The sequence below is a fragment of the Myxine glutinosa genome, chromosome 1, assembly GCF_964187855.1.
Source record: "Myxine glutinosa chromosome 1, kmMyxGlut1.1, whole genome shotgun sequence".
Taxonomy (NCBI): domain Eukaryota; kingdom Metazoa; phylum Chordata; class Myxini; order Myxiniformes; family Myxinidae; genus Myxine; species Myxine glutinosa.
This window is the reverse complement of record NC_136261.1, coordinates 134201478-134215733: the sequence shown is the minus strand read 5'-3', so window position 1 is coordinate 134215733 and position 14256 is coordinate 134201478. Positions and strand designations below refer to the sequence as shown.

General features: G+C 45.3%; 1 protein-coding gene across 2 annotated transcripts in view; it reads right to left on the bottom strand.

Annotated features, from left to right (window-relative positions):
- LOC137428758 (deformed epidermal autoregulatory factor 1 homolog) overlaps window positions 1-14256 on the bottom strand; it is a 242802-nt gene that overhangs the window by 42195 nt on the left and 186351 nt on the right. The window lies entirely within an intron of this gene.

Genomic DNA, 14256 nt, shown 5'->3' with positions numbered 1-14256 from the left:
ACACAATCACTCATGCTTCGATTTTTCGATTTCAGATCATGGGGGCTCCTAAGTAAAGGGGAAGGGTGCGATGTTGATTGATGTTGATGTGATGGGGTTACACTCCAAACTTCTGATTCTGACTCGTCTCTTACTTATCAATCAATTACTCAGAAACCCGATACAGCTCTTCTACTCAATGGTCCGCAGGATTATTCGGTGTTGTAATTTTCGATTTTGTGTCAGGGGACCTCCCAGTGGATCAGGGTAGGTGGGGGGCAGTGGGGTTTCCGGTGTGCCCTCCCCCCCCCAAAATCAGTAGAGGTCTGAACTACAACCTCAAAAGATGAGCGCCAACCCACTCGGGGCTATTTATTTCTAAAGGGTTTCTGCTATCGAAGTATAATAAAAATGGTACCGTTGGAAACGCTACATTGAGCTCCAATTCCTGCTTAAAGGCATCTTAATGATTAAACGGGCACGACATTTTACAACTTTGACATTTTTGTTCCAAGTAAATATATTTTTATGTTTCTGACTGTACCATTTTTAGCTCACTTGGAATGGAACGTAGTTCCGGGGAGCTTATGCGATGGTGCATCGTCCGTCCGTCAGTCTGGAAACACTTACAACTTCTCTGAAACCGCTGATGGGATTGTGACCAAACTTTGCACAAATGATATTTGTTATGTTGTGACTAAAGTTTGTTCACGGCATTAAAAAAAATTTGGGCCCTGAGGGGATCTACTGGGAGGTTTCCCCCTCCTACTCCCAAAAAAATAGGCTTTTCTTTGCTTTCTTTTCAGAAACTTTTCAAAATTTGCTTTCTTTTCAGAAACTACACATACAATTCCAACGAAACTTGACCACAACATTCTGATCATCACCCATGATGTACCCATTTTTTATTCCCGGCATTTAAAAAAATCTGGGTCTAAGGCGGTCTTTGGAGGAGGGCGGGGGCAGGGGGGTGGGTTCCCAAAATAGGTTGCTCCCCAAAATAGGTATTTTTTTGTTTGTTTGTTTGTTTGTCTCATGATTACTACAAGCTACCCCGTGTTCAACAACGACTGAAATTGGTTTAAAATACTGTGATGCTGTTTAAAATATCTTCAGTGTAGTATGCTGCTTTATTGTACCAGGTGAGCTCCCTGGGGTATTGCCCCTATTTTTTATTGTAGGATGGGGATTACCTTGTATTGGTAGTACAGGGAATAAGAGGGTGAGTAAGCAACTTCTGTGATGTCAACTTTTCGCACTGATTTTGAATTTGTTTTCATATAATAAAATTAGCAGACAAAGATATCGAGATAATTGAAAGGAAACGTTTTGGTTCTTGCGTGATGCCAGCTTACCTTTATGGTCTCAAAATGGTGGCACTGACAGAGAGACAACAGAGGTTTCAGGTCTGCTGAACAATTGTTTCAAGAGGATTTCAGGAGTAAAGAGGGCGGCTAAAAGGAGGATGGGTGAACTGAGGGGTGAGAATAATGTGCAGATGAGATTGACGGGGAGAATGATAAAAAGCCGACTGAAGTGGTCTGGACACTTGGTGTGGATGGAGGAAGAGAGAATGGCAAAGAGAGTGGATAGGTTGAGGGAGCAAAGTAGGAGGAAAAGAGGTAGATCGTGGTTGAGATGGGAAGATTGTGTGACGAGTGATATCAATAACGTGGAGTGGGTAGGGAGGGGAGGGGGGAAGATGGTTGAAAAGTGGAGTGAGTTGGATGAGGACAGAGGGAAGTGGAGGAGTATCATGGTCAGTGCAGGGAAGAAACTTGGTACTGTTGGATCTCACCTGTTATAAAGGGAAGAGACCAGTGGTGTCGTAGTACAAAATGATGTGGTTAAACTAAACGAATGTCAGTCGAGGCTGGGAAGCACCCAAACCTGAAGGGTAAGCTGTTGAGGCGTGTCCACGGGCCACAAGGCCCAAAGTGCGCAGAGCATGGGTAAGGTGCAAGAGGGGGTAGCCCTCAGTCTCTCTACATCTCTGCCTCGTCACATCAGTCAAAAACTGCATGGCCTTGACTCTACACGGGTGACAGCATGGCATCTCAGTTGTGGGGAATCTTTGAGGAGATCTCAGTTGCGTCTCAGTTGCAAGGGGCCAAGTTCTCGCCCCTCACTCCTTCCCGAAAACCCCCTGCAAAGGCCCCGCTTGTCCAATCGGACTCCGTTGCTGGGCAGAAGGACGTGTCCCAGGAAATCACCAACAGAGAGGCTCCGACTGCCATGACTACTCCTGCATCAATGGGGCTCTCAGAGAGATGCTGTGAAGATTCATATTCTGATAGGTTCAGATAGATAAGAGATTCTGTACTCCTTCACTCGCTCACTTGCTTATTCCGGTCATTCAGATATTTCTTTCTAACCCTCTTTCTGACTTTCGTTTCGACACTTTGACTTTCTTAACGGACTTTGCGCTTCTTCTTCACTTTGCGACATTCTTTTCACTTTGCTGAATTTTTGACATTCTCTTTTCGTATTCTTCACGGATGTTTCACCCTGTACACGAACACCAATACCAAATCAGTGCACTGTCGCCACAGCCCTGCTGATGGAATACCACAGTGGAGCTGCCCGCCATACCTCACATCAACGGCCTTTATCCTCACCTGAGCTGCACACTCCAGCACGTGCAGCCAAAGATCATCCTGCATCCCAGATAGAAATATGCCCTTTTCCCACAGTTTTTTTTTCTTTTTTATTGTATTCAAACTAGAGCTTTGCAAACAAAGCTAACACATTAAACACAAAAAAAACAAACGGACACATAAAACATATAATAAAGGGAGCGGGAGACAAGAGGGGGAGAGAGAGGGCAGCACACAAGCACAACAACAGTAGAGAACAGGGACATCGGTAGATCTGTGGAAGGGAGATGGCTGGAGGTGGGGGTGGGGGGAGCGGAGGGGAGGAGGTGGGGTACATGGTATAAAACAAATGGACAGTACTAGGAATTTTAGGAATGAAGTCGGAGATTGAAAGAAGTAGATTTGTGGTGTGTTAATGGGGGTAGAAAAGATCAAGGTTTTGGATGGGGTAAGATAAGTGATGGTGGTGAACAGCTGTTTTAAGACCGGGAGGGAGGAGTAGGATTGAAGAGCGTGTGGGAGTTTGTTCCAGAGGCGGGAGAAAAGAGGAATGAAAGAGTGAAGGTGAGCAGAGAGTATTGATTTTGGCAGTTTCACCAGAAAAGGGTTGCAGGCAGATCTTGTAGATCATGAAGAAAATGAAGGAATATTCGGGGGACCTAGCACAGACAGAGCTGGGTGAGCAGGGCCGGAGAGGAGTCGATAGAAGACAGAAAGACCACCAACCTGCCTGCAGTGAGCAAGGGAAAGGCCCTCAGAAACAGCTTCATCGCGGGAGATAGCAATGATTCTGAAAGCTTTGATTTATATGGCGTGAAGCCGAGCTCGGTTTGAGGCAGAAGAACCAGCCCAAAGGGGAGAGAAGATGCGGATGAAAGCTTTGTAAGTGGTGAGGAGCTCAGAAGTGCCAAGGAAGGACTTCGCATGATGGAGAATGTCCAGTTGGCGACTGGCTTTGGAGGCCAGCTTGGAAATGTGGTTTTCCCAGGAAAGATCATGGCAGATAGTGAGACCCAAAATATTGAGTGACAGAACTTCTTCAAGAGGATTGTTCAGAAAGTCGATGGGAGGGTTGTCCAGACGGTCTTTTCAGAGAGACAAAGTGAGTGTGAGATTTGTCAGGATTGAAAGACATGTTCCACTTGTTTGACGAGTTTGTGATTTTGTCCAGGTCTGCAGAGAGTGAGGAGGCTGCAGACTGCCGATATGAGGGATGAGGAATGGAGTGGCAGAGGATGGAATCATCAGCAAAGAGATAGAGAGGATTTTCAAGAGAGTTAGAGAGATCATTTATGAAGACCAGAAAAAGCACGGGGCCCAGAACACTGCACTGAGAAACTCCAGCCTGAACAGAAAGGGGAGATGAGAGAATTCCATTCAGGGCCACACGTTGACTGCGACCGAGAGGAAGTCCGCAAGCCATGCGTGGAGATTTCCATGGATACCATAGGAGGAGAGTTTGGTGAGCAGGGCAGGGTGCCAGACCGTATGGAAGGCATGAGATATGCCAAGGGAGACAGCTCTGGTTTCCTTTTTGGCATTGAGGACCTCCATCCATTGTTGAGACAGCAGAAGCAGTATGTCCAGAGTCGAGTGACCTGGTTTAAATCCAATCTGATTATCTGAGATCAAGCCATTGGAGAAGCAGAAGGATTTCATATCAGAAGCAATGGTGGATTCCATGACCTTGCTGATGATTGTGAGCAGGCTGATTGGCTTGTAGTTGCAAGGATCTGTTTTTGCACATTTTCTGTGTAAAGCGGTAATATTTGCTGATTTCCAAGCAGATGGCAGATGACCTTGAGCAAAAGAAAGGGTGAAGACAACAGAGGGAGGGTTTGATAGAGCGGCAGAGCAGGAATTTAGGACCCGTGGGCTGATGCCGTCTGGTCCAGTTGCAGAATCAGAGTCGAGGTTTGACAGAAACTTCTCCACCTTGTCAGGATAGAAGGACACAGAGTCCAGGAGCAGCTGGGTTTGACTGTGTATGGTGGGTACAGAGAGAGATGGGTTTGGGACACAAGATTTTGAGGCAAACACAGAGTTGAGGCATTCAGCTTTTACACGTGCGGTGTCAGCGGTGTAGCCGTTTGAGGTAAGGGCGGGGATGGAAGGGGAACAAACACCAGAAACAGATTTTACCAGACGCCACCAGGATTTGGAGGAGGGAGACAGGTTTGAGAGTTCTGTCTTGAGATTAGATAGATATTGTTGCTTTGCTCTCCTGAGGGTAGAAACATACTTGTTCCAAGCTTTGTGAAAGGAACGGAGATTGCCTTCAGTTGGATTAGCCTTCCATGAGGCAAAGGCGAGTTGTTTCAGGGCAACTGCCTCACCACAAGATTCAGTGTACCATGGACGGGAGGAAGGGTATGACAACTGAAGACGATATCGGATAAATCTGTGAATGAGAGAGAGCAGTTTACTTTGAAAGAATTCCCAGGAAGAGTTGATGTCAGAGACAGTAGAGATGGGAGACCAGTCCAGATGTTTGATGGCTGCTTGAAGACCATGCCAGTCGGCCTGAGTGAAATTACAGACTCGTCGATGCTGAGGAGGCTCTCTGAGAATGGCCAGAGAGATGTCCAATTTAACAAGCAAATGATCAGATGAACCGTTTGGAGCAGAAGAAGAGCAGCAGACATTTGCAGGAAAGTTAGGCATAACCAAGTCAAGAAGAGATGATGTACCGTTGACTGAGATTCGGGTCGGGAAATTGACGGATTGTCTTTGGCCCAATGAGTCGCAGAAGTCGTTTGCTTAAGGGTCATGGCTGGTGTGAGAGGTACACACACCCAGCCAGCTGGAATTATGATAGTTGAAGTCGCCACATATGAGGAAGAGAGAGTTGGGATGAGTGGATAGAAGTTGGTCCATGTTGTGAGACAGTGAGATGTAAATGGAGTCATCACTGTTTGGTGGACGGTACAGCACACATATAAACAAAAGGTGGGAGCGGAGAGGAAGCCATAGTCAGAGGTACTCCTGGGGGTGAGGTGGAGAGAGGGCAGTGCAGGAAGAGTGAGGAGTACCGCCGTTTTTGGACTTGGAAAATATCACATATACATGGGTCAGTTTTCCAGACTGCTTCCCCTTACCTTTTAACACATTGAACCGAAACTTGGTACATGGCTTTATTATGATAAGTTACAGAACAAGTTTGAGTTTCAGGGTGTTTCATCAATTTTTGGGTGATTTTAGGTGACATTGCCTTTTAATCGGCAATATTTTAATGTCCATCCATAGTTACCCTAAGGTCATTAAAACAAAACAATGAAAAGCGATAGACTAGCACCACATATTGACCATAACAGGGTGAATAATATATTGTCCAAAGATTGCCAATTTTAGTAAACGAGCTGGGCTTTTCCAAAAAATACAGTATGATAAAAAACATGTAAGTTATCCTGTGAATAGTCCTCAAGCAGAAATTTAAAACCTCAATCCTTAAAACTACTGGCTGTAGCTGGACTTTAAAACATACAACTCTGGAGATGCCAATTTAGTGTCCTCACCACTCAGACACCATACCCTCAATTATCATTTTTATGTTCATTATATAATATCACTGTGTATTATCACTGTTCTAATATCACTGTTCATAGTGTATTATCTAATATCTTATAATCACGGCCTTGTATTTCATGTTTAAGGTCATATATACAAGCACCTCCAGGCTGGGATGGGTGTGCAGACGGGATTCCATCTGTTCCAATGCTCAGGGAAGACGTCACAGCGCCCTGCCCAGGCTCCGTGGATGGGATCCCATTTGTTCCCGGGGTTGCACGGGGACCTGGGGCGCAAAGAGGTCCTAGGTCCCCAAGCAGGTTCCGCAGACATGATCCCATCTATTCCCAGGGTCCATGAAGAGCTCACTCGATGCTTTCAGATTGCCAGCCATCACCATCTCTTGACATCCCACATTATTATTCCTGATCTCTTCCACTCTCATTGCTAATTTTCTCGAGCTCACTTGCACTGTTCCACCATTACCCTGTCATCCTTTATTGTGTGCTCACGCATCCTTTGCCTACTTATCATTTGTTGCATATATCCAATACCTAGTATTTTCCCTGTCTGTACGTTCCTTTCCAAATGCTCCCATCCTTTTCTGCCAGCTTCATTCTGGTCAATTGTTGATGGTTCAGCCTCCCACATCCTTCTCGTTTACTCTTCCATGAGCCTCGGTCTCTTTAAAAAACAAAGGAAAATGCTGTGACCGCCTCATAACCCCTAAGTGAATGAAGAACCCAGACAGGTATAATATACAAAGGTCAAGAAATGCCACATGCAAATTTTTTAGTTATCATTATAATTCGTCAATCACATAAAATGAATGAAAGAAGAAGACGAAGTCTGTACCGGCAAAGAAACAAGACAAAATCAATTAAACGAGCTCACTTGAGTGAATGTTTCTTTGATAAATTTAGCACATTAGCACATACCGTGGTCCTGTGATGCAAAATAAAGGAATAAAATGACCATTTGACATATGCCAGACCTGTTTTTTTGTTCAAATATTCAATGTAAGTGTATTCTTCATGACTGAGTTGTAATGCCAATTGCAACTCACAATTGTCAAAGGCGTTTTGGGTGCTCACTATGGTGAAATATCTGCAAGAGGTATGTATATGCAATCTGTGCCATAAATAAAGGAAGATGCTGAATTGATAATGTAATTTTTGAAGGACTGTTCCAATGTTCATCCCAAGTGCCTTTTTGAGATGAGGGATGTGCAGAACACCTGACTGCAAATTTCCAGGGAATGTAATTGCCTCGTGCACCAACCGTTCAGCACGTGCAGCTCATGCACCCTTAGGCTTTAAGAGTTGACATAAATAATTCTGAGCAAATTTGAAACAGTCTTTCCGAGACACAAACATGAGGATCATCCAAAAACCCACGGATTACATTCGATAACAATCTATTACAATGCCACATCGGTCAGAAAATGAGAGGAATCAGATCATTGGACACCTTCAAGGAGGATCTTCCATTAGCGATGTTGCAAGGCTCTTCAACCTGAGGAGAGGAACTATTTCTGACCTCATAAGACATTATCAAGCCAATGGATCAACAGGAGATAATGCCAATAAGTGAATGTCTCAGGATAACGACTCATGCTCAGGACTAATACATAATACATACGACCCATCTACACAATCGGTTTCAAACTGCCCAGAGTAAAGCAAACACGCTTCCTGGACCTTGCAGGATAAGTGACACCACCTTGAGCAGTCTCCATGATGCAGGGATCTGTGCTCGTCGTCGTGTTAAGGGTCAAAGACTTGCACCACGACACAACCAGGCATGCTTGAAGAGGTAAAATCAGCACGTCCAATGGACAAGGAGGCAATGGACATTGGACAAGTGATATGTTCAGTGACTAATCCAGGGTTTCCTTGAAAGGCCTGGTGGCTATGCACAGTGTACAGAAGACACAATGAGCAATATTCCCCAGACTGTGTCCAGGAAGCCGCAAACTTTGGAAGTGGAAGTGTCATGATGTGGAGTGGTATTACTGAAACCTTTCACACCAACTTGATACATATCCATGGCAATCTGATGGCAGATCGATACATTAATGAGATCTTACAGCAACATGTGTTGCCTTCCCTTCAACATCATGGTCCATGGATCATCTTTATGCACAATAATGCTCCTGCTCAGATGGCCATTCAAACAAGGAAAATTCTTGTCAGTGTCAACAATAATGGTCACTAGTCGAAAAGCCCATAAAAAATGACGGGTTGGAACAGTTTATTCGACGGTACAGCCTCATGAGTGTCAAAGTCTGAAGCCTGAGCCTTACAAATTTTTGTGTCCCCTCGGTCATGTGGGTCAACAATACCCACAACCACCCCAGCCAATCTCTCCCCTCCACCACTCCCTCACAATCACCCATCAACCGTCGCCCGAGCTAACAATGCCCATGACCATCCCACACGCCCTGCCCCTATTTGGGTCTTTGGGGTATTTTCAGTCTTTTTGGTCTTTTGGGTCCTCGGGGTCTTTTGGTTCCTCTGGATCCTTTGGGTCCTCGGGGTATTTGGGGTCCTTGGGGTATTTTGGGTCCTTGGGGTCTTTTGGGTCCTTAGGGTCTTCTCACTCTTTTTCAGTCCTCGAGGGTTCGGGTTGAGGGGGGGGGGGGGGCGTGGGGTGAGGTCTTTTGGGTTCTCTGGGGTACCTCAGGTTAAGTATTTCAGGTTACAATTGTGGGTGACGTCAGGTCAGCTGTCCAAGCAATGGCTGAAGAGCAGACATACATACATACATACATACATACATACATACATACATACATACATTCATAATCACTGCACTTAGCTCACTGGACACAACCACCAGTCTGAACAGAAGTATTTGGTGTCAGGATACCAAGTGCAATCTCTTGCCTTTACAGTTTGTTTCACTTTGCAGAGTGAAATTCAATTACGTGTTTGCACCGTCAGTAGCATTGCATTTTTGATATTGCTTACAAGTAAATGCTTGAATTGGGGGGGTGCTTCGTCATTGATCAGAAACCATCTAGTTTTGGGATTATTGTGCCCTATGTAGACAACATAGTGGTCAGAATTCCCCATAATTGAGTAATACTGGATGACAGCAGTACTGTTGTCATGATTTTCAAATATATGTTGCCACTTATAATCAAAGTTTTGGATGGAAACATCCATGTGGTCCAACCTAAAGTTGCTGGAAGTTGAGTCAGATTACCAAGGAGCATTGGTTGGCAAGAAAGTCAAATGCTTGAATATCTGTATATTGGTGTGAATTGCAATGTACAAATGTACAAAAGCAATGTACAAAATGTACAAAATGTGATGGCAATGTACAAAAGAGCGCGCACAGCTGTAAGGACGAAGGACGGGAACAGTGGTGAGTTTGAGATGAAGGTGGGAGTGCATCAGGGGTCGGTACTAAGTCCACTACTATTTGTAGCTGTGATGGAGGTGCTGGCTCAGAACGTAAAGGAGGGTTTACCGTGGGAGTTGTTGTATGCAGATGATTTGGTGTTGATTGCGGAAAGTATGGATGGACTGAAGGAAAAGATGAACAAGTGGAAGGAATGTGTGGAGACAAAAGGTCTGAAGGTGAATATCGGAAAGACGAAGGTGATGGCAAGTGGTAAAGCATGTGGTGAGGTGGAAAGAACTGGGAAGTAGCCATGTGCTGTGTGCAGGAAGGGTGTCGGAGTGAACTCCATTCAATGTACAATCTGCGCTGAGTGGGTTCATCAAAAATGTAGTGGTCTGAGAGGGTCATTAACCAGTGTGGCAGCTACATTCAAATGTAAGGTGTGCACAGAGGGAGCTGCAGATGGAGGAAATGCTGAGTTGGATCTTGGAGACGGCGTGAAGCTGGAAGGTGTGAAAACATTTTGCTACCTCGGAGACATGCTGAATGGAGAAGGTGGATCAGACTCGGCAACAGTTGCCAGAGTGAGATGTGCATGGAAGAAGTTTCGGGAACTGAGTGGCGTGCTGATAAGGAGGGGAGTGTCGTTGAAGCTGAAGGGAAAGGTGTATGCTGCATGTGTGAGAAGTGTTATGATTTATGGGAGCGAGACATGGGGAATGAACGTAGAGCAGCAACGAAGGCTGGAAAGGGTGGAAATGCGAATGGTTCGGTGGATGTGCGGAGTATCGTTGAGAGAGAGGAAGACAAATGATGATTTGCGAAAGATGATGGGAATACTGAGAAGGAAGATGAGAAGGAAGAAACTGAGAAGGAAGTTGAGGAAGCGATAAAAGCAATGAAGGGTAGAAAAGCAGGAGGGCCGACGGGAGTTGTGGGAGATATGTTGAAGGCAGCAGGAAGTTGGGGTGTGAAGAGAATGACAGAGATCTGTAATCTGGTGGTGAAAGAAGGCCGCATTCCAGTGGATTGGGAACTGAGTACCCTCGTCCCTCTATACAAGGGGAAAGGTGACCGACCCTCTGGAGTGTGGCTCGTACCGAGCGATAAAGTTACTGGAGCATGGATTGAAGGTATTGGAAAGGGTGTTGGAGAGGAGGATAAGGAAGAAAGTGAAGATCGACGAAATGCAGTTTGGATTCATGCCAGGAAGAGGAACGACAGATGCGCTTTTCATTGTGAGGCAGTTGCAGGAGAAGTATATGGAGAAGAGGAAAAAGTTGTTTCTTGGGTTTGTTGATCTGGAGAAATCATTCGATCGGGTTCCACGCAAAGTATTGACATGGGCATTGAGGAAGTTAGGAGTGGAGGAATGGTTGATCAGAGTAGTGATGGCAATGTACAAAAGAGCACGCACAGCTGTAAGGACGAAGGACGGGAACAGTAGTGAGTTTGAGGTGAAGGTGGGAGTGCATCAGGGGTCGGTACTAAGTCCACTACTATTTGTAGCTGTGATGGAGGTGCTGGCTCAGAACGTAAAGGGGGGTTTACCGTGGGAGTTGTTGTATGCAGATGATCTGGTGTTGATTGCGGAAAGTATGGATGGACTGAAGGAAAAGATGAACACGTGGAAGGAATGTATGGAGACAAAAGGTCTGAAGGTGAATATCGGAAAGACGAAGGTGATGGCAAGTGGTAAAGCATGTGGTGAGGTGGAAAGAACTGGGAAGTGGCCCTGTGCTGTGTGTAGGAAGGGTGTCGGAGTGAACTCCATTCAGTGTACAATGTGCGCTGAGTGGGTTCATCAAAAATGTAGTGGTCTGAGAGGGTCATTAACCAATGTCGCAGCTACATTCAAATGTAAGGTGTGCACAGAGGGAGCTGCAGATGGAGGAAATGTTGAGTTGGATCTTGGAGACGGCGTGAAGCTGGAAGGTGTGAAAACATTTTGCTACCTCGGAGGCATGCTGAATGGAGAAGGTGGATCAGACTCGGCAACGGTTGCTCGAGTGAGATGTGCATGGAAGAAGTTTCGGGAATTGAGTGGCGTGCTGATGATGAGGGGAGTGTCGTTGAAGCTGAAGGGAAAGGTGTATGCTGCATGTGTGAGAAGTGTTATGATTTATGGGAGCGAGACATGGGTAATGAACGTAGAGCAGCAACGAAGGTTGGAAAGGGTGGAAATGCGAATGGTTCGACGGATGTGCGGAGTATCGTTGAGAGAGAGGAAGACAAATGATGAATTGCGAAAGATGATGGGAATAGAGCCTGTGATTGATGCTGTGAAGAGGAACAGGTTGAGATGGTTTGGTCATGTGTTGAGGAAGGATGAAAGTGACTGGTTGAGAAGGGTGATGGAAATGAATGTAGAAGGAAGTAGAAGACGGGGAAGATCGAGAAAGACTTGGCTAAAGATGGTGGAAGAAGAAATGCGGGCAAGGGGGTTAACAAGGAGAGATGCAGAAAATAGGGCAAAATGGAGAAGATTGTCATGGGGACCGCAAGGCTAACCCCCGCTCTAGCAGGGAAAATGGCCTTTAAAATGCATGTTGTTGTTGTTGTTGTTGTTGTTGTTGTTGATGGGAATAGAGCCTGTGATTGATGCTGTGAAGAGGAGCAGGTTGAGATGATTTGGTCATGTGTTGAGGAAGGATGAAAGTGACTGGTTGAGAAGAGTGATGGAAATGAATGTAGAAGGAAGTAGAGGACGGGGAAGACCGAGAAAGACTTGGCTGAAGATGGTGGAAGAAGAAATGTGGGCAAGGGGGTTAACAAGGAGAGATGCAGAAAATAGGGCAAAATGGAGAAGATTGTCATGGGGACCGCAAGGCTAACCCCCGTTCTAGCAGGGAAAATGGCCTTTAAAATGCATGTTGTTGTTGTTGTTGATGAGAATAGAGCCTGTGATTGATGCTGTGAAGAGGAACAGGTTGAGATGGTTTGGTCATGTGTTGAGGAAGGATGAAAGTGACTGGTTGAGAAGAGTGATGGAAATGAATGTAGAAGGAAGTAGAGGACGGGGAAGACCGAGAAAGACTTGGCTAAAGATGGTGGAAGAAGAAATGCGGGCAAGGGGGTTAACAAGGAGAGATGCAGAAAATAGGGCAAAATGGAGAAGATTGTCATGGGGACCGCAAGGCTAACCCCCGCTCTAGCAGGGAAAATGGCCTTAAAATGCATGTTGTTGTTGTTGTTGGTGTGAATTGCAACATTGCAGGTGTACTTGTGGTTCAGTGACATGCATTTCAATCAGTTGATTCAGAAGCAAGTTGAAATAGACAAATTTGCAGCCAACCAACACTCCAGACAATGCACAGAAAACACACGAGGGAAGAAAGTCTTTGGCTCAAATTTCTAATTGAAAATCAGGGGCAAATTTCCTGTCAACCAACATGCTCTTTCTTTTTACTTTGTGAGATAATAGTGGGGGGGCCAATGTAGCAGATTGAAATGCCCGGTGAAATTGCTTGTTAATTTTTGGACACTGGTTGGGCTGTCTTTAGGGATGATATAAGTTCTAGAAAAAATATGTCTCCAATTGTTTCAAGTTCTTTATGGCGGCCATTTTGGATTTTCAAAATGGCGGATGTCGAAAACGTAAAATTCCATTATCTTGGCTTCTAAATGACCTAGAGTTTCGATTCTGGTGTCCAGTTGTACATTTTTGGGGATAGAGAATTGAATGAAACCTTCTTTAATAACCTACAAGGGATAAAAATAGGTTTTTATGGCACAGCCGAACCAGTGTCCAAAATCTAACTTAATGCACATCTATCTTAATTGTTATTTGTTATTTGTATGTTCCAGATTCGTGACCCTGAGCTATGATGGAGCCAAAAAGCAAGAAAACCAAGAAAGAAACTGATTTCACACTTTGCATTCAGTGCCAGGATCCCCAAGGTGCACTAGTGACTGAGCCAGCACTGGGCTCATATGCAAAGTTTCTCCAGTTCATCCAGGAGAGGGCACGATATGGTGATGCCGACTTCAAACAGATCAGCGAACGATTAAGCTGTTTCACTGCCACTGACTTGAGGAACAATAAAGCAAAGTGGCACCGGGCATGTTATGGATCTACATGCAACACTGCTCACCTGGAGCGTGCTAGAGTTCGCCACCAGAAAGCCTGCGAACATGGCGACACCCAGCATCTTCATAAGAGGTGTGGACGTCCTTCTTCTGCACCTGCCGCTGCAAGTACCTCAGGTTCTACGCAAGACGAGACTCTTCGCTTCACACGTTCATCATCAACTCCATTCAACAGAGACCTTTGTTTCTTCTGTCAAGAGGTCACTAAGGAAAGTGTACATGTTGTATGCACGTTCAACGCAGGTAAACAGCTGAAGAAAGCTGTTGAAGAAGGCAGCAACCACAAGTGGAAAGTTCAGCTGAGTGCTGCCATCAGTGCACATGATGCTCATGCGATCGACGTCAAGTATCATCTCCCATGCTGGGTGCAGAATGTCCAACGTGCTCCCAAGAGTGGGACATCAAGTGATGACAAAGAACACATACTGCAAGAAACTAATGTTATCAAAATAGCCGCAGACATTGAGTTTGTCAGCCTTGTTCGCTCTCTACTCCAAGCTGGTGAAATTCTCAACATGTCTGACCTGAAGTCGGTTTACTCCAGGATTCTTGACAATAATGGTGTGCACAATGTCCCATCACCTACTACCCAAGGCATGAAGGAGAAAATCAACTCTCACATTGATGACGTTCACTTCATGAAACCAAAACGTCGAAACGAGTCAGACTGTGTATTCTCCACTGCCGTGCGTGATGCAGCTGTCGAAGATGCAATGACGAAGACAAATGAAAA